The 23,651-nt window shown below is 46.9% G+C and overlaps 1 protein-coding gene across 9 annotated transcripts in view; it reads left to right on the top strand.

The window, feature by feature from the left end:
* LOC102920427 (protein kinase C and casein kinase substrate in neurons protein 2) overlaps positions 1–23,651 on the top strand; it is a 110,721-nt gene that overhangs the window by 38,577 nt on the left and 48,493 nt on the right. Inside the window, exon 1 of one of the 9 annotated variants that reach the window (XM_076556450.1) lies at positions 3,345–3,581. The exons of 7 other annotated variants lie outside the window; for them this stretch is intronic. The gene's annotated coding sequence lies outside the window, so the exon portion shown is untranslated. Of the gene's footprint in view, positions 1–3,344; positions 3,582–23,651 lie in introns of those variants that run through there. One more of the 9 variants, XM_042265207.2, reaches the window with a different exon arrangement.

Raw genomic sequence — 23,651 nt, 5'->3', positions numbered from 1 at the left:
CTACCAAGCAAGTTCCAGGACAGCCAGAACTATTACACAGAGAAACCCTGTCTTGAACATATGTGCATGTATGCACACACACAACACCCATAAAACTTAAGTATTGCTTCTCTTGATGGCAATGGGGGTTTTATAAGCTATGTATGGGGTAGGGGCAACATGTTCTTTCACATTGGTGCTTTGAAACTCTGTTTAGTTGGGCTTTCAGCTTTAATGAGTTTGGTATTGCTGCTTCCTTTTTCTACCTGTGTTTGGACAACTGCCAGAAAAGCAAAGAAGCTTATGTAAGAGATTTTACCTTTTTAAAAAACTTTGCCAAAGATAGTCCAGCTTTGTTCTGGTGCATTTTCTAATAGAGGCTGTTAGAAATTTGGCATAGATGTAGGAGGTATAAAGCCAGATGATTCATTTATATCTTGGTTCCTGAAAAATAAGAAAGACTAGCATTAAGATTTGAAATTAGCCACTACCCTCCTCTCTCCAAATGATCTAATACCACATGACTTTACTTAGTAATATAGTAAGTTTCTGAAATTGAATATCTATGTGGTATTTGAAGACAGGAACAAATCACTTTGTTGCTTGCCTAGTAGCCATTGAACCTGTTGCTGAATTCTACCACAGGCACTCTTGTGACACTGTGGAACAGCTGAGTGATACTGACTGGAAATCAGAATCATTGGCCTGTGATAGTCAGTCACCTTAAGGTGTGAGTCTCAAAATACACTTAGGCTAAAATGTTTCTTCCTGACTCCAGCATCTTGCATTGCAGTTCCTGGTCAGTGTTGTCCAGTGTGCTGCATTGTGGCCCTGGGTGGGAAGTTCCGCTACTGCAGTTCTGCTCCCCCCAGATGGCAGAAGCCACGCAGGAGCCCACAAAGAGCCTCCTGCTTTCTCACAGTCTTATGCTATTAGCAGTCTGTTCTCTGTGTCTGTTGAAAGGCAGACACCAGTGTTGAGGCAGGAGGGGATCCCAAGTTGGAGTCCAGTTTGGGCTGTGTGGCTAGATTATGTTTCAGCAACGGAAACTCCTCTTTAAAAGCCGTAGGGGAGCGTTTGCCGAGGAGCCAGGGAGTGTGCAAAGGGCACAAGGAACTTGAGGCTGCTGCAGAGCGCTCTGTCGGTGCCACTGAGTGGTGCACTCGGTGAAGGGAAAGAAGGCAGGAGGAGGGAAAGGAAGGAGAGACCATGGTCTCTAGAGCAGTGCTTCTCAACCTGCCTTGTGCTGCCCCCCTTTATTAAATCCAGTTCCTCAGGTTGTGCTGACCCCAACCATACACTTATTCCATTGCTACCTCATACTGTAATTCTGCTGTTATAAATCGTAATGTAAATAAATATTCTTGGAGGTAGAGGTTTGCCGAAGGAGTCACGACTCACAGGTTAAAAACTGTTCTAGAACAGCTTATCTTGGTGCCTCTGCTGGGGCAGCTGGCTTGATCTAGTCTCCTTTCTGCAGATGTGGTGATTGGAGTGCTACTAAGTAAGGCCCTGTAGTCAGAGGGCTCTTAAGGGACTCCCACCGCCAGCTGAGCTGCCTGGCTTTGTGTGTTGGCCTTGCTGAGTTCAGGGACCCAGATGTATGGGAGGTGTGAAGCCGGTGAAGGCCGGACACCAGGTAGCCTTGCCTCCCTCCTCCTGCCTGAGTGAGAACTTCTGTTGGTGTGGTCTTTTCTAAGGTTTTCTGTGAAGAGGTTTCCAGTCCAAGATTTCAGCAAGAGATCTCTAACTGATTTGTACACGGTGAGACTAGGTGACTTTTGAATGACATGCTCAAGTGAATAGTGACATCAGGACACTGACAAATAACCAAATGTTCACATGTGTCATTTTCCCTTGCAAGGTATCATTTCGTCAGTCACATAATTTCATTTTACCACATTCTTCCTCTTGGCTCATATTTTAAGGTAGAAACTGTCCTAAAGTGACCCATTCCAGCCACTGCCACTAAAACACTGTGTCCTAGCTGGCTGTGTGGAAGGAGAACTTACCTGGGAAGGAAGCATGGGGAGGCAGTTTTCCCGCTGCTATGATATACACGTGCTGCGGGTGAGAGACAGAGATGCCATACAGACAGTGCTCAGTGAAGAGTTTTATTTGGTTGGGGAAGAGAGAGGGGTGAGAGAAAGAGGGAAAGAGAGAGCTAGAGGGGGGCGGGGTGAGAGGTTCATGGGAAGAAAGTGAAGCGAGAGAAGAGGGGAAATGGGCGGAGTTATTCCTTAAAAATAAGCTTTTGTGTCAGGGCTTAGGGTGGCACCAAAGGGCGGGATCAGAATATTCACACCCGCCTGCTGAGCCATCTTGCCTATAATTTAAAAAATCGGGCTGGAGAGATGGCTCAGCGGTTAAGAGCACAGGCTGCTCTTCCAGAGGTCTTGAGTTCAATTCCCAGCAACCACATGGCGGCTCACAACCATCCCTAATGAGATCTGGTGCCCTCTTATGGCCTGTAGGCAGACATACAGGCAGAACACTGTATACATGATAAATAAATAAATCTTTAAAAAAAAAACTTTATTGGCAAATAATATGTGTATATAAAAGTGTCCAGACATGAGTGTGCATGGATTTTCATGTGCATAGTATGTATAGAATTAGTTCAAGAACAAGAAAACAGGCCTGGGTCTGTGTCTGTGTGAGGCCCTGGTTCTAGCTCAAGTCCTGAAAGAAAATAAAAAAAGAAAGAAACTCAGAAGCCCTCTGTAGCTTCTGCTCCTTTCCACTTCCTTGGCCTGGTCCCGACAGCCCAGCTTGGTGGGCTCCCCTCTTTGTGCAGGGGCTCATGGCTGTGCAGTCTTGCACACACACTGTACCCAAAATTTTAGCATTCTTTTTCCTTTTTCCTTTCAGTTGTTTGTCAGAGTAGAAGAAATGGAGTGGCTTTTGCTTTTTACTCTGCTCACCTTGCATATTTGTGTACCCTCCTGCTTAGGAGACAGTTACCTCATACCTGTCCCCTCCCTCCCCTCCTGTCCCCTCCCCTCCCCTCCCCTGGTTCCCCTCTGTCTTCCCCTGCCTCTGGTTCCCCATTGTCTTCCACTAACAAGCTACTTTGCATTGGAGAGTGCAGCATAGGAGTCCATGTGGAGACACGAAGGTTAGCCCACCCACAGAAACAAACCACGGGGAACACAGGCCACTTTATACCTGCCCCTGAGATAGGGAGAGCATGCCTTTTTTCTGTCGTAAGTAACAGGACCCTAAAGACAAGGCGATGCTGTCATGTAGGTTAGTTGGGGAGCACACACTTTGGTTTGGAGGAGCAGCATGAATTTGTAGCCAGATCTCCTTTCTCTGGTTTTCAGGGAATGCTGAGATTCCTGGGGTCACTTTCTGAAAAGAGAACTGTTCTGTGATGGCCCAGGCAGGCAGGAGCCAGCCGCAGTCAGAACCTGGTGCTTGGACTGTGAATGCAGCAGTGTGAGGAATGACCTTATCTCAGCAGCCAACAGGAAATGATGAAATGTGCTGGGAGAATTCGGCTGGGAGAGGGAGGTCAGACCTACCAGCAGGGTCGGAAGGAGGCAGGTACTGAGCAGATCTGCAAAGTTAGGCGGCTGCCGCTGGCGTCTGACAGAAACGTGAGTGCTCTTTAAGGTAGACCTGTCTGAAAGTAGAATTGCTATACTTTTTTTTTTTTTTTTTGTCTGTGTGGGTAACAGCAGTCTCACCTTGTAAGTAAGCCTGCCTAGTTTGAGAGGTTCTTGACGGAAGTGTTCAGCCAGTTCCACATTAACCAGCATGGAATGTTTTGTCCTGCATGCCCTGAGAAAATGACAGTGAGTGCTTAATTCTCCTGTGCTAGATTTTGACCGGAACAAAAAATGAATACTGCTTTATCATCTTTGACTCTGGCTTGGAACATGTACGCATGGCTCCTTTCCCAATAATCCCTTTGAACTGCTTCAGCATGGTTTCCTCAGCTTGCATACCTCTAGTGGAATTTTTTCTAACTGCCTACCTAAATGAGTTACCTGAGTTAACTGTTACTGGAGGGCTCTTCTTTCCCGACTTTCACGTTTATTATGTATGCTGATTTCGTTCTTAAAAGCCGGAGCTAATCTATAGGCACAGAGAGAAAAGCCAGCAAATGAGCTTTTCCAGTTGACTGTAATTGCTGAGAGGGCTCCCCGAATTAGCATTCCGCCGCTCTGGCCTGAGTCAGCTCTTTCCTCAGTTCTCAGACCCCGTGTCCTGTCTCCAGTGCTAGAAACTTTGTTCTTATTGGATAGCAGATGTTCGAGTTTAAAAACTCAGCAGCCTCATACACATTTAAAACTATTTCTTATCTCAAAAGTCATATTCTGGAACTGAGAAATTATGACTCCCTCCTCCCTTTATTTTTGTAGTACTGTAATTGTAATTAAAAGCTAAAACAAACCCCCAAACCCTGCTGCTTAAGTGACCCTCCCTCCATGGCTTACTCTTCCTGGATTTCCTAGGCCGTGGACATTGGACCAGGCAGTGGCCTGGTCCCGTTGTAAGAGCTCTGCTGTTGCAGGGTGCCACCACAGGAAGGCTTTCTTGTTGGAGCATCACCTGCTGTGATTTGTGCATATGTCTGGCACTCTTGGGGCACCGGGAACTCTTCCACAGTATGTAATGCCTGTCTTTCAGACCTTCATCAGGCCCACCAGTTTTAGTTTTGCTCTTGCAGCTTTGAACAGCTCCTTCCCAAACCTTCCGGGTCGTAGACTATTCTACTGAATTGTCTGCATTTGCGAAAATAACAAAGCGCTTTCATAACTTGAAGCCAAGCATGTCTTGCAGGTATGAGAGCTCCACTAGTGAGTGAGAACACGCTGCCTTTGTTGTTCCTTCTTTTTATTTGGCTCTTGCTCACCCACATGCTAAGTTATATGGTGGCTTAGTTTCAAAGGTAGGGGCTTGGTGTTTAGAGTTGGAGGGCTCTCCTGGCTGTGGCCAGGTCTCATTTTGACAAAGGAATTGAGACTAAGAAGGTAGTGACTCGTTCAAGGTCACACAGCTTTTTAGCTGAGGCTGGAAGCTAAGATTCCTGCCTTCTAGGTTATTTCTTTTTGTATGATAGATATCTACTTTCTCAACATTAGACCTTGGATGGCCCCCTCTTCTCTCAGATCCATGCAAGGCAGGAGTGCTCTCTCACTGGGTCTTAGCCCTGGCCCCAAGAGTTTATTTTCTTCTTTTCATGTCCAAACACTCAGCTTTTATTAAGTAACCATTTTAATGAGTACTATTTGGCTTAGATGTGTAATGAATAAAGTAGATTAATATAGAATATAATGTATAATGAGGTCATTATCAGTACAAAGGGCACTGACAGTTCTGCCTCTGAGAGATACTTTCTCTTAAAAATAAAGGGTTCTCTATTTCATAGTTTTCCTGCCTCTCTCCTAAATTAAGTCCCAGCCAAGTGAGCCCCATTATGCGTTATCTGTAGATGAGACTGCCAAACCTATTAAGATCACATCTACTCAAAGAAATGGACAAGTGCTTCATTCTTCTTTGAAAGAGGAAACATGACAGGAAAACCCTGAACACAAACTTCTGTTTCTTAGTATTTGTGTGTTTCAGTTCCTGTATGGGAATACTAACAGCTTTTACATTTTAAGACAGGTTTTGCAACATGAGAGACTTAAAAAAATTATAATGTGAATACAGAAATAATTTAGTTAATAAAATGGAATTTATTCACTGCTTTTCAGACTTTTTAAACATAGTTTCTTGGGGTAGACCAGTACTTGGGAGTGTGTGAGGCCCTGGGTTCAATCTCTAGCACCCAGCCTTCACAAAATTCTGTGTAAAAACTGAGTTCAAGTCCTTCTGAAATTTAGATACAACCGCAGATTGGCCAGAACGGTGAATGACTCCATCTACCTGGGTATGGTCCCGTGCTGCCGTCCAAAGCCTACTCCTAGTACTCTGGGGGAGCCTTATAGGCAGCATGTGTTTTTATTTTCTAAAATATTTAAGAGTATAATCCTTAAAAAGTTTCTGAAATAGGCTGGCTCATGCCTTTAATCCCAGCACTCAAGAGGCAGAGGCAGGTGGATCTCTGAGTTCCAGACCAGCCTGGTCTACAGAGTGAGATCCAGAACAGTTCCAGGGCTACCCAGTGAGGTCTGTATAAACATGATGGTTAAGGGGAAGTTTTTTTTTTTTGTTTTTTTTTGGTTTTTTCGAGACAGGGTTTCTCTGTGTAGCTTTGCGCCTTTCCTGGAGCTCACTTGGTAGCCCAGGCTGGCCTCGAACTCACAGAGATCCGCCTGCCTCTGCCTCCCAAGTGCTGGGATTAAAGGTGTGCACCACCACACCCGGCAAGGGGAAGGTTTTTACTGTAGATAGAGAGAGAATAGCCAGAGGGTCCGGTAGAATTCAGAGCAGAGAGACAGAAGTAGACTGAACACGGCCAGCAGACTGGACGTGGCCAGGGCTGTCTGAGAGAGGGGAGTATTGTTTAGATCTTAGATAGTCTTATAATAAAAATCCTAGAGCCAGCTATCAGGGTGAAAGCTGAAAGATCAGAGAAGCAGAACAGCCAGCCACTAGCCCTTACCTCGACAAAATCCTCAGCCTAAAGAGAGTGAGTTCCTGTTTCCTCATGCTTTATATACCTTCTCTGCCCTGCCATATTAACTTCCTGGGATTAAAGGCATGTGTGCTTTCCAAGCAAAGGCATGAGATCTCAAGTGCTGGGATTAAAGGTGTGTGCCACCACTGCCTGGCTCTGTTTTTGTCCTATACGGGATCAATCTCATGTAGCCCTGTTTGGCTTTGAACTCCAGATGAATCCCTGCCTCCCAAGTGATAGGATTAAAAGTGTGTGCTACCACTGCCTAACCTCTATGTCTAATCTAGTGGCTGACTCTGTCGTTTGATCCTCAGCAAGTTTATTAGGGTACACAATATATCACCACAGGGAAGAATAGCGGGGGATGGAGAAGGGAGAAAACACAGCCAGAGACGGAGCAGAGCAGGGAGAAAACAGTGAGAACAGCAGGGTTATAAGGAGGTTGGGTGTGGGGGGAGGGGGGCCTGTGAGCTGGAAGGAGTTTGGGGTCGAGGAGGTCGTGAGAAGGGCTAGGATGCCAGCATGGACTTTGAAATGTAAGCATGCGCTTTGCTATGCTGATCAGTGCCACAGGTAGCCATACGTCCCTTCTGCCAGAGGTAAGGGAACGACTCCTTTTGGTAGAGGGGACCCTGCTTCACAAGTTCCTGAGGAATGCTGGCTTTATCTAACCTCCAGAAATCCTCCTATAGTCCAGGTTGAGCTTATTTTTGGATAGTTAGACTGTCTTTGGAGTTTGGGGAATTGGAGTTTCCTTTGGACCTGACAAGACCAGGCTCAAACAAAAAAACGAAAAATTCTGAAGTATATACACAAGAAAATGGATGTCTTTAATAGATACCTTATTTGTGCTTAAAATTTAATTTAATCAATGTATACCTACTGTAATCTATAAAAGCCAAGAATGAAGTGAGGTTTTTTTTTTTTTTTTTTTTTTTCATGGTGTAGGGAAGAGGTGTGACTCCCCCCTGCCATTGTAACAGGCATCTTTTGTATTCCTTTAAAAGGCTGTTGCTTCCGGACCCTGAGCCTGATGGTAACACCTGAGTGGGAAGAGCGAGGCTGAGGCCAGGAACAGGCTGCTTCTCAGTGCATCCTCTGCCCCCACCTTAGTGACTCCTGTTTCTCGGTAGTTTAGACTTTCGTATTTTCATTAAGGGTTTTCAATTTATTTATGATTTTTTTGTTTGTGTATTTATTTATGTGTATCAGTGTTTTATCTCTATGTGTCTCTGTGTACCCACATGTATGCCTGGTGTTCTCAGAGGCCAGAAGAAGGCTTGGGATCCCCTGGTGTTAGAGTTAGAGATAATTGTGAGTGAACTGCCATTTGAATGCTAAGAATTGAACCTGGGTCCTCTGCAGGAGCAGCCAGAGCTCTTTATGTTTGAACCAGCTCCTCTTGTAGTTTTACCTGGCTTCCTTTTCCTGATAGTATGATTGATTCGTTTCTTGTTGGAATCAGCTAGCAGTAACTGACACGCATTCTTCCTGTTCCTAGCTTCTGCCCACTTTGTCCCAGAAAAGTCAGAGACAGGAGGGGATAGGAGGCTCCTGTAGTGCTGGTTCTGCTGAAATCTTGAGAATTTGTGCTCCTAACATTTGGGCCTTCCCCACTTCTACCACTTCTATGCTTGTATGGGGCCTTTCTTCAGACTGTTCCAGTGATAGCCTCAGAATGCCCTTTCAGACTTTGAAGAGACTTTTGCTAGTTATTTCTGACTTCAGTGCTAGGCAAAGAGAAATATGCTTGCATGTCAGATAGTAACAGGAAAAACAAAAGTCAGTGGTGTGGAGGAAGGAATAAGTGAGCTAATGGATTCCAGTATTCCTTTCTGTAGAGATTTAAGGCTGTGTGTGTGTGTGTGTGTGTGTGTGTGTGTGTGTGTACGTACGTACGTACATGCAGGTGTATTGGGAAATAAACTCAGGCATGGTAACCAAGTGCTCTACCGCTGAGTTACTGCAGACCTAGGGCTTTGCTGGATGTGGTGTCCAATGCCTTTAAGCACTTGGGAAGCAGAGGCAGATGGGTCTGTGACTTCAAGGCCAGCATGGTCTAGATCCTAAGTTCCAGGTCAGCCAGAGCTTGAAGTGAGACCCTGTCTCTTAAAAAAACTGAGAGGCTAGAGAGCGACTAAGCAGTTGAGAAAAGTTATGTTTTCACAGTGAACACTTTAAGACGTTAAGTTCACTCTTGAGCACATCCAGTGAGCTGTGATGACTGAAGTTTGCATTTGAGGAAGGTTGAAGATGGTGTGATGAAAAGCTGACATCAGACCGTGTCAGCTGTAATTGTCCCCACTCCCCAGTGTTTCTCTTGTCCTGTGCACATTTCCAGCCATCTACTAGTTCATTACCTGGAGGGACAGTTCACCCAGATACTGGATGCCTGTATCTGTTTGTTATTTGTACACTTGTACTTTTATTCATTTCATTTCTCCATTTGTGCTGTGCTAACCCTCAGCAGGCACTGAGCTAGACCCATGGCATCCGTAGATAGTGGAGACTGAGGGTGTTTGTTGGTTGGTTTTGGGAATGGGATCTCACTCTGTAGCCCTGACTGGTCTGGAACTTTATGTGTAGACTAGGCTGGACTTGAATTCACAGAGATCCACCTGCCCCTTTCTCCCAAGTCCTGAGGCTGGAAGTGTGTGCCACCATGGGGTAGAGACTTGTAAACAGCAGGGTAATGAGTCTCTTGGAGAACTTTAGGAACTTTGTTCTGTAGATTGGTGAGGAGTTTTGTTGAGAGGGTTTGTCAGGCAGACCCAGAGGGAACAACATCTTGGAGGTCAGAAAGGATTAATTCATCACGCTTTAGAGCAGTGACTCTCAACCTGTGGGTGCGACCCCATTGGCAAACTCCCATATCTAAAAATACTTACATTACAATTCATAACAGTAGCAAAATTACAGTTATGAAATAGCAATGAAAATAATTTGATGATTGAGGGACTGCATTAAAGGGTCCCAGCCTTAGGAAGGTTGAGCACCACTGCTCTAGAGTTCAGTATGTGCTTCAGGTACCCGCCTCCTATTTACCTGGGCCAGAGCAGTTCTTTTCCGTCTTAAGCTGGTCCTGTGTTCTTCATTTCTCTTTGAAGCCTTTCCACCTGTTGTGCGACTAGCTCCTGTGTCTGTGTTAAAATTGTCAAGTCAGTCTCTCATTTGAACCATCCCGTGTGGAAGAGCTAGTGAGTGCCCTGTTGTATGGCACAGGTCCTGAGGCTGGAGACCGTTCTCCACTCTGTCCAAGGGAACGCTCCTCCTTGGGCTTCAGATCTAGTCCATCCGTCCTCACGGCTCTGAGGCAGGCCCAGAGTCCTTAGTGTGCCAGCTTGGTGGCCCTTCTTGTGTCCTCTCCTGTCTAGCAGCTCCCTCACCACTCTGCCGCTCAGTTTTGATCCTGTTCTCTCTACCTGGAGGGTGCCATTCTTAATGTCTCCAGAGTGACGCTCCGCTCATCTGAGCACCCACCCAGGAGGATCTGTCTGGACCACATCCTTTAGGGTCCTTTCTGCAGGGCTTTTGGGTGGGATACGTGTCTGGAGGGTCTAACTCCTACAAACTGGTTTTGCTGGGCATGGGTTCTGACTGGGCAGTTGTCATTGCTCAGCACGTTGTATCTTACTCCAGTGTTTTCTGGCTCTCACTGGTGCTGCTGCTCTAGTTGGGATTCTCTGAGGGCAAACTGTCATTTTCTCTAAATGCTTTTGTGATTTTCTCTGTATCTTCATGGTTTTGCAATTTAACTTGTCTTTGTGCAGCTATTTAAAAAATCTTGTTTGGGCTTCCATGATCTGTAATTTAGTGTCTGATTATTCTGAAAACTTATCCTTAAATACTGCTTTCTCTTGCTTTCTACTTTTGCCATCCTTTTATGTCTCGCTCCCCTTTTCTTCATTTTTGAGGGTCTCTGTGGCTTTCATAATAAATTAAAAATTTTATTGAAAATATGTAAAAAATGGGACACAAGCCAGGTGGCAGTGGCACATGCCTTTAATTCCAGCACTTGGGAGGCAGAGACAGGCGGATTTCTGTGAGTTCAAGGCCAGCCTGGTGTACAGAGCAAGATCCAGGGCAGGCACCAAAACTACACTAAGAAACCCTGTCTCGAAAATCCAAAAGAAAAAAGGGGGGGAAAAGACACAAACTGGCTGGCTATCTATCTATCTTCTGTCTGTCTGTCTGTCTGTCTGATTCATTCATTCATTCATTCGATGTTTTTTTTGAGACAGGATTTCTCTGTGTAGTTTGGCGCCTGTCCTGGAACTTGCTCTGTAGACCAGGCTGGCCTCGAACTCACAGAGATCTGCCTGCCTCTGCCTCCTGAGTGCTGGGATTACAGGCATTCACCACTGCCACCCGGCTATCTAATTTATTTTTGAGGCAGGGTTTCTCTACATAGCTCAGGCTGTCCTGGAACTTACTGTGTAGGTCTGCCTGCTCTTCTGCCCCAGTGCTGGGATTGAAGGCATATGCCACCATGTGTGGATCAGGCTATTTCTTAAACCAATCAATTTTTTTTTTTGACTATAGGGGAGTGAGTAGGAAGGAGACAGGGAGAAGAGTAGGAGGAAGGAAGAGATGTGTATTGTAGTTGAAGTTGTGATGGAAACCAAGATATTTTCTTCAGGACTCCTCAGTTAATACTTGGTAAGGCAGGTATGGTAATTAGGCATTTTACTGTGGGTGGAAATGGGATTCCTTTTTCTCCTTCATACCATGATCACTAGAAATGTTTACTAGGAAGGCAGTATGTGAATTGATGGTGAAGGCTTTGTGTCCTGGAGTTGTCATTGTGTTTCTCAACAGTTGTGCTTTAAAGAAGGTAAGGAAAGTCTTCTCAGAAGCCCCTGTGAGTGACGCAGGCTCAGGAACGCAGCCGTCCTACTCTGGAAGCCACGTCCCATCATAGAAGAGGGTACAGAGCTTGTAGAGTCACCGTCAGGACATTTACTGGTTATGTCGGTGGGGGCATCAGGTAGACAGCTCACAGCCAAGGTGGGAAGTCTCTTCTGTAGGCTCTGGACATCATAGCATCCTTAGCTTTATAGGCTTGGAGGCTAAAGGTCAGCTAAGTGACACCTCCTGAGAAGTCTATCTGTGGGTCAGATATGTTAAGCCAGAGGCAAAAGTTAGGAGAGAAGGCCACTAAAGGGCCTTCCTGTAGCAGCTCACCAGCGTCTCAGCGCTCTAGCCAGCCAGTCAGGCAGTCTGCACCAGCTCTAGAGAGGACCTGTGGGCACAGCTTCTTCAGAGAACGTTGATGCAAGGTGCTGATGCCCTGCTTGCTCAGTGACGTCTGCTCTGTGGGTGGGCTGTGGCCCAAGGGGCTGACAGGAGTCGTCCTAAGTTCTGATAAGCCGGTTGAGAGCATGAGAGACCAGTGTCTGTGCGGTGCCTCAGACATGTGGGCATTCATACTTAATGGGTCATTTAAATGTACAGCTTCCTCTGTGAAACAGCCTTGTTTATCTCCCATTTTACAGATGGGGATGAAGCCTCGAAGTTAAACCTTACCCCATCACTGCTGTTGACAGACTCAGACTCCAGTTCTCCTCACTTTTCTCATGGAAAGGGGATTTTGCTACTGATTTATGCTTTGCTTGATGAATGAGTTTCCTGTTGTTCCAGACTGCTGGGTTTGTTGTTGTTTGTTTTAACTAACATCAGTGTCAAGTTAGAGCCCCCTCCCTCCCTCCCTCCCTCCCTCCCTCCCTCCCTCCTCTCCTCCAGCCCCCCTCCCCTCCTCCCTCCTCCCCCTCCCCTCCTTCAGTTTTCAACTGGCCCAGCACTGTTCTCTGGGGTGGGATGCTCCTACCCACCAGGTGGGCTCCACCTGGTACGTGCAGATGAGCAGAATGGGTTCTTGAGAAAGTGGCACCGTAGTTGAATGCAGACAGTGCTCACACAACACTAAAAACCAAATCTTCCTCTCTCTGTGTGTGTGTGTGTGTGTGTGTTTTAAGATTCAAAGGTATGTGGCTGAGAAATATTTGAACAGTTCCTTTCTAGATACAACTTCTGAAAGGTATGGTGTTGCCATGATTTTTTGGCATTTTCTGTCATTCTTGTGGAGGTGGGCTTTGAACTCAAAGTGCTGTTTTCTTTTGAAAATTCATGGTTGGTATATGGGACATAAGACAGACTGGATTCCATTTTTCAGATGAACATCGTTTCAGGCCTAAGAAGAATTTGGCCTGATGTGATCAGACCACCAGAAGATGTGGTCTTGTGACAAATCAGAGTCACAGATTTCAGAGGCCTCGCCTGGTCATGTGCTGTGGCATTATCCTTCTCTTGCTGTTTCTAATTTTCCACTCAGCGACTGTCACCTCTAAGCAGCTCCTAGAGGCATCTGCTTTGTCAGACTTTTCTGTGGGGAAGAGCCTCTGAAACTGCCGCCTGTGCACAGGAAAAGTGTCCACTCCTCCTCTGTGGACACAGGCCCACAGAGGCCCTTTGTGTGACAGGAAGTCCTGCATCTAGAGGGGCTGTCTCAAAGTGGAGGGGTTGGAAGGAGCTAGAGGGCTGACCTGGGACACTCTGACTCATGTGTGGTGTTAATAATGCCCTTTGTCTGCTCCTGGGAACCTGCTTCGGCAGCTGTCCGCTCCTCCTTTCCCTCATGCCAGCCCTTGGTGAATGTCCCTATTTTCTGTCCCTCTGAACAAGGACAACCTCCTGACCCATTCTATATTTTTCCCCACTTGGGCCAGAAGAGTCCTTCTGACTCACTTGGATCCATGTGACTTTTCTGGGAGTTGAAGTGCAGCTCTTGAGTGGGAGCCGACAGCTTAAGGAAGAGGTCACTCACCACGCAGGCTCCCCTGACTGGAGGGAGGTGTTTGATGTGTCTTCTTGACAGGGAGCTGTGGGAGGGGGGCTGGAGTCACAGGAGAAGTACACAGAACACTTGGAAACACCAGGACCCAGATCTCTACTGCTTTGTGACACACCTCTCTTGTGTAACTCTAGCCGCCTGTCACTTGTTCAAGACTGTTGTTGATTCTGATCTTACGATGTCCTAGAGTGAGAGGGAAGCCATGCAGAGCTGAGTTGATGCATCCTGTGCGTTCTGCAGCTCTAATCTTAGCAGACGTATACACATGCACACAGGTCTGTTGCCTGGTAAAAGGACTGCCCCCGACCCATGTAGGGTTTCTTTTTTTTTTGGTTTTTCGAGACAGGGTTTCTCTGCGTAGCTTTGCGCCTTTCCTGAAGCTCACTTGGTAGCCCAGGCTGGCCTCGAACTCACAGAGATCCGCCTGGCTCTGCCTCCCGAGTGCTGGGATTAAAGGCGTGCGCCACCACCGGCTGGGTTTCTCTTTGTAACAGGCTTGGCTGTCCTGGAACTCACTTGTGTTCAGACCCTGCTGGCCTCGAACTCACAGAGATCTGCCTTCCTCTACCTTTGCGTGCTGGGATTAAAGGTATGTACTACCACACCCGGCTAAAAGGATTCTTTTGTATAAAAATATTTATTTTTTATATATATATTAAATAGGTCATGTATGCTGGTATCCGTAAAGGCCAGTTGGAGTTAAATCAGTCGTGAGACACCCAAATGCAGGTGCTCTGAACCAAACTCAGGTCTTTCGAGAGAACAGCAAGAACTCTTAACCACTAAACCATCTATTGAGCCCTGCTACCAAAAACAAAAATAAAAAAATTAAGATTTATCATTTTATGTGCATGAGTGTGTGTGTACCGTGGTGTGCCTGGGACCCACACTAAGAAGAATGTGTTGGATCCCCTGGAATTGGAGTTTGCCTCTGATTATAAACTGTGTAGGAATTGAACCTGGGTCCTTTGCAAGGGCAACAGATGCTTGTAACCTCTAAGCCATCTCTCCAGCCTGCTGGTGAAGGGATTCTAATACTGTTGGAATATCACCATTTTTTAGAATTTTTTGCAGACTGATTTGCACAGTGTCACACAGCTATGTGGATATGTTAGTAAGCCAGTGAGCACTTCTTCAAGTCTAAAGCAGGCCTTTGTTGATGTGGCCACTTGGGCTGTTTGTATAGGATACTTGTATTTGGGGTAGAAAACCCCATCAGTCAATTATGTTCCATTGAAGCTAAGAAAATATGGCAGAGTTTGGTGCCTCTAGATCGGAATACCTTCCCATATTTAAAGCAATCAAAACTGTAGAAACTCCTGTCTAACCTATCCCCATCTTGTGCAGAAGTGTCAGCAAGGTGTGGGTGTGGGGAGAGGAGCTTCTGGCTTGAGCAGCTTACGAGTGCTGGGACCATTCCCTGATGTGGGATTTCCAAATTGACCCACTGTCTGGAACAGAGTGGGGAGGCAGAGTTTACAGGGATGTCGTCGGAGGGTTGAATGGAGGTGTCTAGAAGGCTGTTGGATGTGTGAGTTTGAGTCCAAGAACGGATATGGGGCACAGGATTGAAGGTGGTTTGATGTGTGGGAGTGAAGAAATTTGCTCAGGTGGAGTGTGCTATGGGAGCGGCCTGGACAAGAGTGGTAGTCTTGGCCAGAGAAGGTGGCAGTGAGGAATGGGAAGAGCAGGAGGCCTTCTGATTGCTGTTAGTCTTCTGCTGATGGGGAGAGAAGGAGGTGGGTGGAGGTGAACTACAGAGGTCTGCAGGGATTGTGGATTGGCCAGCTGCTGACTGACGGGGGTGGGGTGGGGGTGGGGTGGGGGGGTGAGGGGGGTGGTTCCTGGAGAGGCAGTTTTCCAGTGTTGCCAGTAGGTTGGTCAGAATGGGACAAGTGGCTAGCGGTTGGATTGGTAGCTTTTCTCTAGGCAGGTGAGAAAGAGCTGGGCATAAAGGACATGGCAGTCCTCCGTCTGTGCCCTGGGAGTGAAGCTGTGGCAGTGGTTAGCCCAGGACTACTGAGAAGAAATGTCCTGAGTTCAGGGCTATAACAGAACACCGAGGAAGATGATTTCCACATCACAGTCTTTGACTTTCTGATGACTCTTCCTCAGGAATGTGAACATTAATTCAAAAGAAGAAAACCTGTCTCTTCAGTGACAAAAGCAGGCTCTATGACTATCACAGGACTCTGGAGCAAACACTGAGGGTTGAAGACAGTACCTGTAAGGTCTGAGGGATGAATGTCTGTTGTGTGTATCCAACATTCTAGGAGGTACTTTGGCATTCATAAAGCAGGTGCCCATGGGAGGACCTTCCAGAGCTCCACCCTGTTTTTCCCAGATACCGACAGGTGGCCTGCAAGCCTCATGAGCTACAGGTGCAGTTCTCTATGGAAAGGCATGGCCCATCTTGTAGGTGCACCAGCTTTCCTTTTCTTTTTTGGGTGGCGATTTTCAAGACAGGATTTCTTTGTGTAGCTTTGGAGCCTGTCTTGGAACTCACTCTGTAGACCAGGCCAGCCTCAAACTCAGAGATCCACCTGCCTCTGCCTTCCAAGTGATGGGATTAGAGGTGTGCTCCACCACCGCCCGGCTGGCACCCAGCTTTCTTATTGAAAGGAAGAATACTGTTCCCCTTTCTCTTGTAAGGCACACTCCACGTCATTTCTGGGACCCAGGCTAAGGAGCCTTAGTTTCCTTCGACACTTAGTCCCCCCAGCCCTGTCACTCATTGACTGAGTTGACCTGGTCATTTATTGATTCAGACATGTAGTTACTTGGCTAATATTTAAGTGTGTCCCTCATGCCAAGCACTGGGAACAAGGGAGAAAATGCATAGCCCTTGTCCCCGAGTAACGGATGTCTGTACAGTTCTATGTATATCCAGTTTGAAATGTAAACCACTTTCCTGCCTGTCCTTTTGGTGGTTGTGTGTGCCTGGCCTGTCCATTCACCATTGTTTTCTTAGCTTTTGAGTATTTGACTTGTCTCCAGTTTGGGTTGTTATAAATATTACTGGGATGAACATTCTGTTCAAGCTATTTTTTCCTTTGCGTTTATTTGCTTGGGGCGTATTCCCCAGTGTGGAACTACAGTCAGAGGTTGGTCACTGCTATCAGCCTTGTTCTGTTTCCAGATTTTTCCATGAAGCCTTTTGGCAATGTCAGAGTATATTCCTGTTTCCCATAGCCCCATCCCAACATTCCTTGACCTGTTTTAAGGAAGCCCTGCTCCTTCCTCCCATATTTCATCGTGTTCTACCTGTATAGGTTATGCCTCACTAGTGAGCAGTGCCAGTTTTCAGGGGCTGAACATGACAAAAATGTTGGCATTTCTTACCACCCCTCGACTCTCCCACATGTTCCTGTGTGGTGCCTGGGGGTGCAGTCAGTACACAGTGACCCTGGGGCCAGGTTAATCTAGAAGACCCTGCTCCCTACAGCTGCCATGAGGCCTCCTCGGTGGTGGACACAGCAGAAAGGGCAGCGTTACGACTTTGTACTCACGTGGCTGGGACAGCTCATGCTGCCTGGTTAGGCAGATGCCCATGAGTGCTCTGCCTCTGTCTGCTCCAGCTCTTTATGCCGCTGATGGTAATGCAAAACGGTGCAATTGTCAAACAGTGTGGACCCAGCAGCTCCTAGGTGTCTGCTCTAGAGAAATGAAGATGTACGCAGGGCTGTGCAGAGACCTGTACACAGGTATTCACTGCATGCAGTACTTTTCATAATAGACCAAGAGCAGAACTTGTTCATCATAAACAAATTGGAGTGTGCGTACACTGGAATGTTATTTAGCATTAAAAAGGAATGAATACTGATGTGGGCTCCAACACTCATGAACTTCACAGGCATGCTTAGTAGAAGAAGCAAGACCACATCATGTAGGATTCCTGTAATATGAACTGTATGTAAAGAGAGGCCAACCCTGAGTGATTGTTAGGGGATGTAGGGAACGGACAGGACTGCTAAGGGCTGTGGGATGTGTTTGGTGTGATGAAAGTGTTCTAAAAATTCACTAGTGATGCTAACTTGGTGAATTTCATAAAAATCACTTTGTCCATTTTAAATGGGTAAATTATGCATAAGTTGTCCTGAAAAGTAGCTGCTGTTTTTAGTAGTTAAGCCTTTTTGTCACACCAGCCCTCTGCTACATAATTCCCACCCATGGTTCTGGAGATTGAAGCTAGGACTTAGCTTAGGTAGTCCTTCTACCATTGAGCTATATCCCTATCCCGACTTTGGTCTTTGCTAGACAGATGTGTATGGGACCTTTTCATTTATATACATAGAATTCCATTCTTTTTGTACTTCTCAAATTTCGATTTTCAATATCAAACACAAAGTTCCGGTCAGTGGCAGCAGAAGTGGGCGGGGCTTTGCAGTCCCAAGGGAAGCCACTAGGACTCATCTGGCAGGCCAGGCTGTGGAGTGGATCCCTCTCTAGGCCATGCCACTGTGGGCACTTGTTCCTGTCCTTGGGCAGAGCTCTGGTATGACTTCCCACTGACTTGCTGGCCTTGAAGGCCGTCTTCCTCTTTTCCCTTTCCATGGCAGTAAAAGATAGACATTAGGAGATGATGTGTGAGGTGGCTGCTACCTGTGGGGTGAGGGGTAAGGGTGACCTCTGTGTCATATGTGTTCTCATTAAGCAAAGCCTGTGCCACCAGGAGTGAAGACAACATGGGCCTCAGCCTCCTTTGCAGAGAATAGAACAGTGTTTTTGGAGGAAAGTGATTATCTTAGCCACTGAGTAGTAGTTGGAATTTTAAGTGAGCCTATGCTTCCCGTTTGTTTTAGCCCTGACTCTTACTGGCTGACTGAGAGTGATAGCATGAGGTGTAGGTAGTAGGTGTAAAGTCCATCCACAAGCATTACCCTGTGTGTGCAAAACCTCCATCTTAAAAAGAAAGTCATCATTGTTCTGATGCTAAGTAGCTTCCTGTAGTGTTTTATCAAAGGTCTGGTAGATGCCCAGATCACTTCTAGGCAGTCTCCAATAAAGCAGGCACTCAGGAGACAGTACTTAGTGACAGTGAGTGGTGAGTTCCTCTCTGCAAGAGGCAGCAATAGTGACCTTCCATTTTATATGGAGAGAGCAAGGCAGGGCAGGGTGTATTTCTCCCTCATGGAAGAGGTGAAGAGTCTGAGGCTGGTGGGAAAGTGGCTTACATAGGAGTTACTTAGGCAGCTTGTGAAAGCCAACGTGAAACCTCAACCTTGAGAGCAAAAGTAGTGCAATATTTCTCATGGAAGCATTGTCTAGGGTGCGTTAGCCACTTCCTCATGGGGTGGCTCTTCAGGAGCTGTGAGCATCGTGGAGTTAATCTTTACTGACCCAACCCTAACTGGGTCACCTCTCATCATTTTTCTTTCCATTAGATTCCTTCTGCATATTTTATTATATTACTGTTGGCATTCTTGTATAAATACCAGATTTCAAAACGTGTCTTTTTTAAAAAAAAGATTTATTTATTTATTATGTATACAGTGTTCTGTCTGCATGTATCCCTGCAGTCCAGAAGAGGCACCAGATCTCATTATAGATGGTTGTGAGCCACCATGTGGTTGCTGGGAATTGAACTCAGGACCTTTGGAAGAGCAGTCAGTGCTCTTAACCTCTGAGCCATCTTTCCAGCCCAAAATGTGTCATTTTTGTCTTTTTAAAAGTAGCTCGGTTTTAAACCTGTGGGACATCAGCTGGTATTCAGGTCAAGAAAATCTTCAGCTGAGTGTCCATGTTATATTCCTAGGGCACTTGCCAGCCAGAGGTATAGAATACATTGTTGTGAGATCATGCTTAGACATAATCCTGACTTGTTCCCTTACAGAAGAAAAATGCCTTTGGGGGGCCACATGTGAGCCCCAGACCTTCCCTGGGTAACATCCTGTGCGTGAGCTGACAGCTGGCCTGAGACCTGATTTTGAACTTCCTCCTACCTTTGTGATTCCTTCTGTGACCTGAGACGTCATTACCCTAGAGCAGGCCATCTGAAAATGACAAGGACACCTGGTCCTCAGCTTGTGTTCTTTGTGCTATTAGGATACAGAAGATACCAGGGCAAGATGTGTTACTACAGGAATCCACAACTTTTTTGAACTGGTGTCTCACAACCTGTCACCCTCTGTAGCTTCTGTCTCGCTCCTTGTTCCATTTCCTGAATGCCTGGTGGTTTGTGTCCTGCACAGATAAGCAGAGCAGGGCCAGCTCTTCTTTGTGGGGCTCCAGCTGTGGAATGAAGACAGACTGCAGAGAGCTGGGCAGCATAACCCAGAGGTGATGCCAACTGTGACAGGCTGTTAGGAGAAAGTAGCTGAGCCTGGAGGACCTGGCAGAGCAGGGCCATTAGTGTTTATGACCTCTCGGCTTGGTGTGAGCATTGGCCTAGGGCACAGTGTGGCAGAAGGAGCTTGGTGGATATCTTCTGAAGCTGGCTGGGCAGAGCGCAGCAGCTGTCCTGTGGTGCCTCCTTTCCTGTAAGAGTCAGGAAGGGAGGGACTGGTTCCAAAGGTGAGGCTTTAGCAAGTACTTTCTGCTTCCGACTTCACTACTGTAAACAGACTGACTTGCCTTTCTCTGGGTTCAGAACCATCTTCATTTTCCCTCTGAGGCCTGATACTCTCTAATCATATGTCTGCTGCTTTCTGACAGGAAACAGTTTAGAAACCAGAGCTTTAATGCAGACGTAGAGTTGATACCCACAGATCTTCCCAGAACTACCTCAAGTAATTATTTGGTTGGTTTCAAATGTACTTGCAATTCTTTTCAGCTTAAATGCCATCAGTTCTTAGGGTTGATGTGAGAAAAGCATTTGGCAAAACGAGCTTGTTTATTCTCTGCATGTGTATGGGTTGAGGAGGGTGGGTGAACTGAGCAGTCTGCTGGGTGGGTGGGTGGGTGGGTGCACTTTGTTTTGAAGGGGTTGGGAAGATTGAAGAAGTCCAGGACTACCTAGCTGAGCCAGCCCCATGCCTGTGACTGGTCTCCAAGGCATGCTGGACCTTCCTGCTGCTTGGATCTGTGGGTTGGGTGGGGTATCCTACCTTGGAATGGGCTCTTCATGCTAACATGGCTCCCCCACCTTCACTGGGATGGTAGAGGAGAGATTGACCATCACACCAGGCCTTGCAGGGTGAGTAGGAGTTGACCAGGAAGGGCAGTTTGGGGCAGTAGTGTGTTACATTGGTAGTTATTCACAGAGGCTGAGGCCACTAGGGAGGTCGTTGAGAGCAGTTAGCGTGAAAGTGAGGGATGTGTGCATGGCCAAGAAGAGGTGGGTTATGGCAATGAGCATATGAGTGCCTTCCAGGTTCCACCTTCCGCCTGAGCCTGGGCTGTCTGTCAGATGCACTGCTATGGTATCCTCAGTGTAGCACACTCAGCCCTGGCTCTGCTTTAGAATTTTGCCTTTGCTGAGGTTCACTGCATGAATGCTCATCTCTGTACTCCTAACTAAACATGTAAGCTCTTACTCATCTGGTAAAATTAGACAAACCTCAGGGCTTCTCTTGACTCGGTCTTGTTTCTCCACTGGGGAAGAAGCCTGGGAGACAAGTGTGTCAAGGAGCTGCTGTTCTCTCAGCACTGAGGACAGTGTGAGTCACTGTAGCTCTGCTGGTATTTCAGTACCAGTTTATTTTTAAACAGTTCTGTGCAAGCAGAGTTTCCTCATGGTTTCTGTTACTAAGGCTCCATAATATTTCCTTAGGTCTGTGTGCCTGTGCTTTCACACACCCTGTGGGCTTTCTACTCCCTCGGGCTGTCTCCTGGTCAGGGTCGGAAGCAGTGTTTCCCCAGCTGCAATAGCAATTCTCTCTAAGTGGGAAGAGTCCGTTGTTACAGTGCTTGGGACTGTTGGGGAGAAGGGGCTGTCTGTGGAAGGTGCTGTGGGGCTCAGGGCTGCCAGGCTCCCTCCCCATCAGGCCTGAGTGAGCAGAGTTCCCTCTGCCTCGAAGCCTTTACTTGTAGGTCTCCAGGTTGAGAGTACAGGCAGAAAGGTTGGCTTGGCAAGTGTTGGTGCTGCATGCCCTGATTGGTTCTTGGGATCCTCAAACATGAGTGATTTCTTTTCCCCTTACACTTTGTTTAGAGACAACAGGCTGGCCTGGAATTCATTACATAGCCAAGGCTAGACTCAAGCTTATGGGACTTGTAGCAGTCCTCCTCAGCCTCTTGGGTGTTGGGATTGTTGGTATGAGCCGCCAGGCCTGTGTCAGTTCCTTTTATTGGCCATTTATGCGAGTGTTGCAGCTCTGGAGGGAAAGGTATCCTGACTTGTCGGAAGTCAGATGATACCTGAAGCTGGGGTGTGGTGGGGGGTGGTCTCCCTGCAGAAGGTAGCAATCATGCTCCTCTCCTAGAGAGAGCCCTTAGAGCTGAGCTTTGCTCTGACCTACCTCCCCTTAAGGGGGCTTCCCAGCAGAGCTCTGCTTCTGTTCTGCAGCCCAAGATGTTGCTGCTTCTGGTTTATCTGCTCAAGGGGAAACCCCTGCAGAAATGTAGCAATCTCCTCAGGCTCCAGTGAAAAATTGTTACTCAGCCTCCCTAAGGGAACTCTCAGCAAAGGTTTTTTTCTGCTCATTCCCCCTAAGGGAATGTCTCAGCAAAGATTCTTCTGTTCTGCACAGGCAAAAGGTCTTCACCCAAAACTCTTTTAAGAAAGAGATTTGGGAAGGAGTCCAGGAGAGTGGCAGCCTCTGCCAGGGTGGGAAAGGACAGTCCACACAGCTGAACAGGCAGAGGGGCTTATATAGGGCTTCCTAGGGGCAGAATTTCTCCAGGAAGAAGATTTTTTGCTCAGGGATTGGTTGGTTTTCCTGCTCAGGGATTGGTTGGTTTTGTTGGTCAGGGGCAGAGTTGGCTTTGGTTTCAGGGCCCAACTGTGTTTCTTTCCCTGGCTCAAGGCTCAGGGCCAGGGTGGGTTTCTTTGGCTGCCCCCTTTTCCTATAATTTATCTTTGGGGAGGCTCTTTGTTTCAAGACTCTGAAGCCCTAAAGACAGCCCGTGTGCTAGCCCAGGCATTCTGGCTGTATTTACTTTGCCCCCTGGTCCATGCATTTGGGATTATTCTGCAAGGTTCTTCTCTGCACTCCAGCTCTTAGAGAAAAAGTGTATTTCCTAGATGATGGTTTAAAGATAGTCCTAGAGGACTGTGCATGGAAAGAGACACTTTGTGTCCACCTCAAAGTGTGGTACTTTAGAGGTAACTAGTTCAGGGATAGCACATGAAGTCATCTCACACTAGGTTATGAGCATATGCTTGAGTCTTAAGGGACCCTGTGCTGGCTACACATTTTCAGGATTCTGCTATAAGCATGCACGATGACTGGACTGTTTGGTACTGAAAGTGCAGTATTAACTGACTTAGCTCCTCACATGCTTGAGTCCTCCGATGTACAGAAGAAGAAAAACAGTATAACAAGGTGACCTTTTGGTGTATCGGGTGCTCTGGGAGACCCAGATGTGGGATGTTGTCTTAGTTAGGGTTTCTGTTGTTGTGAAGAGACACCCTGACCATGGCAACTCTTACAAAAGAACATTTAATTGTGGTGGCATGCTCACAGTTCAGAGGTTTAGTCTATTGTCATCACAGTGGGAAGCAAGGCAACATGCAGGCAGACATGGTGCTAGAGAAGGAGCTGAGAGTCCTTGCATCTTGACTTGGGGCCAACAGGAAGTGGTCTGCTTCACTAGGTGTGGCTTGAGCATATATGAGACCTCAAAGCCTGCCCCCATAGTGGCACCCTTCCTCCAACAAGGCCACACCTACTCCAACAAGGCCACACCTAACAGTGCTGCTCACATAGGGGCCATTTTCTTTCAAACTACCACAGACGTTCTGCTGACTTTGTGGATGGACCAACGGACCATTATAGAGGAATCGCCCCTCACCTATTTGTTCTCAGCTCAGGACATTTTTGGTTAGTAATCTAAGTAATTAGTCTTTTTTCTTTCCTGTGCACTATCAGACATGCTAGTGTGTGGTCTTCATGAATGAAATTGAGAGAATCAGTGAGCACAGATCCATCAATGTCTTATAGAGCGGGAACCCTGGCAGGTACATCAGCTCCCTTCAAGCCCTCCTTTCCTGTCCTGAATCAAGCTCAGTGATTTGCACCTGCTCCTGCCTCACCCCGAGAGTGCAGCCTGGCTTTAAGACTCAGTTCTTCCACTTCCTGGGTAACCTGAGCACATGATACACAACAGCATTTCTGTTTCTTTGTCTTCCTCTGCCTTACTGGGCTG

This window comes from Peromyscus maniculatus, chromosome 20 (genome assembly GCF_049852395.1).
Source record: "Peromyscus maniculatus bairdii isolate BWxNUB_F1_BW_parent chromosome 20, HU_Pman_BW_mat_3.1, whole genome shotgun sequence".
NCBI classification, from domain to species: domain Eukaryota; kingdom Metazoa; phylum Chordata; class Mammalia; order Rodentia; family Cricetidae; genus Peromyscus; species Peromyscus maniculatus.
The sequence above is the reverse complement of the archived record's forward strand: the minus strand, read 5'-3'. Positions and strand labels throughout refer to the sequence as shown.